Below are 6,000 nucleotides of genomic sequence, written 5' to 3'. Positions count from 1 at the left end.
CCAAATATTTCACGTTTCTCGACAGTTCCTCTCCTGGATATAATAGTGAAAAAGTTATGATCGCAAATTGATTTGGATTATGAAGTTTATTGGAGTCGAATGAATAAAATGGCAATTACAGTAGAATCCGGTTATAACGACTCCGCTTATAATGTCCGTCCGGTTATAGCGACGAGTGATTGGCTGGTCCCAATTCAAACTTATTTGAAAGGGCCTTCGGTTAGTACGTCTTCCGGATATAACGACAAAAATTGTCCCTTGAGCGTTGTTATAACCGGATTCTACAGTATTCGAATTAAATCAATACTTTCGGATAACAATTAAAGAAAAGGCTGACTACAGATGTGAACGAATTAGTTACTTTATGTAAATATGTACACACATACATACAGTTTATGTACATATATTGAAAATTACCATCTCTGGCATTGAGGGGGCATTGCGATCGATCCGGACCTGGATATTTTATATTCAGTGTTGGCAGCGGCGGGGAAACGGGAAGCAGCAATAGCAGCAACTTTTATTTTGTAATTCAAATGTGGCAGGTTGCAAACAAACAAAACGATCTGACTTGAGCTGAGACCTCAGCAGGGGCAGGTGCCTGCTGTTTGACTGTCTTTTTGCTTTTTGGGGCGTGGCTCATAAGCCAAGGCAAGTCAAGAAGAACTTTCACAAATTAATAACACTGGAGCAACAGTGGCAGTGGGTTGGTGGCGGTTTATGGAGCGGCAGGCGGGAGCTGGGAGGCGAGGGGAGTGGCAGAAAAGCAGAAGCAACTTGAACTTGCCAGAGAGCATATAGAATCTGTAATATCTGCGAGATGCGAGAGTTCAACACACTTGGTGCTTGGATTCGAATGGGCGGAAGGAATGGTGAAGGGGGAATGGGGAATGGGGGGGGGGGGGGGGAGGTACAAGTTGGAGCGGCATTTTAATTGAATTCGCGAGGTGAACAGACAGAACACTGAACACACAGAGAAAGACAGACACAGGGAGAGGGAGAACGAGAGAGGGACAAGAGACATCGAGCAGATGGAGACCCGGCAATTGGCAGACCACAATTTCCAAGAACTTGCCACAGATATACTTACTTATATGTATATGTATGTATGTATGTATGTATCGAGGCATTCATACCAATATATTTATGTACTATATACATACATACATACATACATACATACATACATACATACATCCATATGTATGTAAAAAAGAGAGAAAAACAAAAAAATAAAGCATAAAGTCGGTAAACGACGACGACAGGCCCAACCAAAATGCCCTGGCCCAGGCCCAAGCCAGACAAATAAAATGAGTATATATGTACATATATAATATAAAAAAAAAACAAAATGTTAAGAGGAAAAGAAAATGAGCAAATCGGCTAAATAATAATAAGAGACACCACAAAACCAAAACGATAAAGCGGAGGAGGAAGAGACCAAACCGATGATAAGAAGGGGCAGTAGTAGCAAGAGGGATTAAAACAAGAATATATTTTGTATATATGTATATACATATGTATATAATTTGTGTACAGTTGATTTTTTGGTTAAGTCCTTTTTTCACAGCCGACTTTCAAACAGTTGTCTGATGACTAAATGAGAGCCACTTACCTACCATACCAAAACGACAATACCAAGAGTCATCCATAATTCCATATGTTAACAATCGTAAAACTTTTTTCCAAATTCGTCCATGTTAATGAAATTGACAAAAGATTCAAATTCAAATACAATTTTCATTTCTATGTGAACAGACCGAAGGAAACGTTTTCGACTCGTGTAAAGGGTTTAATATATTTTATAACTTGCGAAATCCCAAGAGCCCATCATCAACAAAGACAATATGCTTAAGTAGTTTGTTAATTATGCATATAAATTTATTTACTTGTCATTTGGTGTTAATAATATTTAGTCATTGTTTGTCATAAGTCTACCAAAAATTAATATAGGCTTCTTACAAATTGTTTTTTAAAGAAATACTATTGTCTGAGAAATTCACAATAGATTACCATTGGTTCCACAATGAAAGAATAAAGTAAAGAACAGAAGACAAAGGAACATTTTATTAACGCATCAATTGCTCATGCTCTTGACGACTTTGTTATACCATGCACAGAAGTGAAACAAGTGTTTGAAATTTATTAGACCACTCGGCTATTAATGCTGATCAAAAATATATATGTAAATACTTTATGGTATTAGAAAAGCATTCCTCTTGGTGACTTTAATGTACCATTTCACTTTATAGGCTGCATGGTACAAAGAGGCAAAAACAAACGGATCAAATCTACGCCAACTCGTTACTTGGTCAATGGCTTCTTTGGCTTAAAATAAGACGACTCCCATCGCCCGTCACCCGACTTCTTTCCGGCTCTTAACCTTCGACTAGAACTCTGAGACTCCCAGACTGACTCCCAGACTCTTTGGCTCTTTTAATTTTTGGTTTTCCTATGCCATGGTAATTTGTAAATTGGTTCATAATTCGAACAGACACTAAAAGCAGAGCTTCAAAATTATGGTCTACCCTTTTGTTAAATGCAGCCAATGGGTATGATGGGCATATTGAACGCATTAGAACTAAAGTCTACCAAATGGTTCTTATTATTAATATAACTTACTGATTTTTATTTAAAACTTCAACCTCGTTTAACTTATTTAGGCACTTTTTAAACACTTGTAAATCGAAAAATGCAAAAACTATTATAAAATAATAAAATTTTATTGAATTTATTCTTCGTTGCTAATCGGGGTCACCACTCCTTAACTTCTACTCAGGTGCAGGAGAAGGCGAGTCACCATGCATGCCATTTTGCTGAACATGTTCACTTGCTCAGCCCACTCATGCTGTTCACTTGCTCACATTACAGCACAGTTGTTCATCGCTCATTTATTCAGTTGTTCACCACATTGATCAGTTGCTCAGCATAAACATTCTGATTTTTTCTGTTAATTATTACATCGATTTCTTTAAAGATAACAATAAATTATGATATTTAGGACAAGTGAGCATAAAGAAGAAAGTGAACAATAAAAAACATTTGGAAGAGAACAAGTTCAGTTGCTCAGTTTAGTGAGTATAGAGTACCTTCAAGTCTATGATACGGTCTTGAGGTTGAGGAACTTTTCTTTCTCACCCTCGCACTTCATCTATGTATGTATGTAGGTTTTGGTTTTTGTTTTTTTGGAGACAGTGCGTTCATTGGCTTCTTTTGTTTGTGTGTGTCGTTGGTTTATTCGTGGGGGAAAACAATCTAAAAGCTTACAGACAAAAAAAAATGTATAAGAAACAAAAAATGAGCAAGAAATGGGCACAATCAACTAACTGTAAATAGTTTTTTCTTCTTCCTCTGTTGCTGGTGCTGCCTCATCTTCTCCTTCTCCTTCGTCTTCTTCTTCTTTTTCATTATCATCATCATCGTCATCATCATCATCTTCATCTTTTGTTTTCAAGTCGACGCTTTGGTTGTGCCAGTTTTGTTTACGGACCGACATTCAGAACAGGCAACAACAACAACAACAACAAAACCAACAAAATCAGACAAGTTATAATTTTCTATCGTTTTCTTCCCCCAATACAACGTCTAATACTACTACTACTAATACTTCTACTACTACAGCAATTTATAAGATTTAAACTCTGTCCAGTAATAAATAGAATTTGCATATTTTTAAACACTTGTTAATTAATAAAAACAACAAATAATCAAACAGACAGCCAGACAAACAAAACAAACGAACGAACGAACGAACAAGCAAGCAAGCAACTCTCTTGCACAAATTTATCTTAAAACATTTTAAAAACATTTACGAACTGTCAAGGCATTCCAAGTTTATGGCTTTAAAGTTTCAAATGCCAAAAGCCAAATCTGCAATTAGATCATCTATTAATTAGTTTAACCAATTGATTTGCCAAATACTTGCATAATCGCCCACAGTTCCCCGCATTTGACTTTTTTTTTTTATTGCCAACTGTTGCACGTTGCACGGTTTAATGCGGAAGTAGAGAAAAACACAAAGCCAAGGATCGAATACAATCAATTTCGAAAATATAGTGCTTCAATACAAAAGTATCTGATCCGTTTGATTTTGCTTTGTGAATTAATTTGAAGTGAAGAAGGATTCCCAAGTGGAAAATATGCAGATAGAAAAATTAATGTTAAAAACATATTTAGATATTTAAGACATACAAAGCTAGAAAATGATGCCATTTAATTAAAAATTATATATATATAATTTTGTGTTTTATTAATTGGTTCTTCTAGATTTCAGTGAATTAACTAAACAATATGAAAGTATTGAAATGTTTTGCCTTTATAATTGAGAACATTTTTGAGAACCTTTTAAAATTGGTCGCAGTCGAAACGACAAACAATAACTTAAAAAAAAAGGGAACAAAAACCGATGACTGTCTAGGGTTAAGTGCGTAAGTAATGTGACTTTAAGAAAATCACCGAATCGATATTCTGGAAATGAGAAAGGGTATATATTCTTTCTGTGCCTGGATGTATGTTCTGCTAATCTTGCGCAATTTTCATATTGGGCCCAATCGTTGATGTTTGGGCTTAAGTCTTAAAAGTCATTGACACAAAACTCTGTTTTGAAGTTACAGATGAAAGGAAGATTATATATACATATATAAGGAATCAAGCAAAAATATCACCATTATGTAAGCCCATTTTAAACGAATTTGAAAGTCAGAAATTTGGATATTGAAGGTCAGGGAATGTAACATTGAAAAACCAAAGTTGTTGTTGCATTATTAAATGTCTATATGGATTTTATATGTACATTAGGGCGGTTAAATTTGTTTGTGGTACAAATCGTCCACCAGATTCGGATTCTACGAAGAATTCTAAGACTTATACACCAAGAAACCATATGTCTAAAATGAATTCTTAGCTCGCGCATGGAAGCTTAAAAGTTTTGGGTTTGAGGTTTGTTTTTGGTATTTTTATATATTTAAAGTATTTAAAAAAGTAACATATTTTTCAAAATGTTAAAGTATAACAAGTTTCAATCAGGGTTTAGCACGTAAATGCTGCAACGCAACTCTACATATGATTACGTATACGCAATGTACGCATAAATGGTGGTGGTAAGGATAGGCTTGGCCAAAACAGTCCAAATTTTTTTCATATTTTAGGCTATTTGTTTTAATCATATATACCAAGTTTTAGCTCGATATCTCACAACCCACTGCATTAAGCATTTGTATTGACTTTAATTTTTTATATAACACCAAATGATATAGTTGTACGATCTGAACCATTTTCAGAAAGTAAACGCTCAAAATACCAAGTTTTATTCCAAAAGCTTTCAAATCGGAGACATGAAATTGGTACGCTCCGACGGACGGATGGACAGATAGACGGATGGTCACTTATATTAACTCAGCTGGTCATTCTTTATGGAATTACAAACAGCTGACCAATATTTAATATTTAATAAAATATATAATATTTGTATTATTTAATAAAAATTTGCACTTGATTAACTAATTTTATTTGTGCCAATTAAGTGAGGGGTATAAAAGCCACTTTCATATTTTATTTCTCAAAACATGCATGCGATGAATTCTATTCCGTGAATTATAAGAACAAATTTGATTTAATTCTCCAATATCGGGTAAGCATTAACTTTGCTTTAAATTAAGGTTTTAAAGTTTGGAAAGATTAAATATTGAATTCAAATACAAATAAATAAATAAGAAAAAGCGAAATTTCTTCTAAATATAACAAAAAATAATAGCAAAATTTTAATAGTTAACAGGAATTACGGATACTAAAGGAAAAATTGATCTTATATACATACATATATACTGAAGTTTATAGTTTTCTCATTCTCGATGTTGATATTAATCTTCTGGATCGTTCCAATTTAGATGTTGGCATGCTAGATCACACTGATACATACAAGAAAATGGTCGGAAATGTGGCAAACAAAAGTCTTGTAGAACTAATGAAAATCAATTTTGTGGCATGGCAACTAATTCCTAG

Source organism: Drosophila willistoni (assembly GCF_018902025.1).
Source record: "Drosophila willistoni isolate 14030-0811.24 chromosome XR unlocalized genomic scaffold, UCI_dwil_1.1 Seg143, whole genome shotgun sequence".
Classification (NCBI taxonomy): Eukaryota; Metazoa; Arthropoda; class Insecta; order Diptera; family Drosophilidae; genus Drosophila; species Drosophila willistoni.
This window is presented reverse-complemented; position numbering follows the sequence as displayed.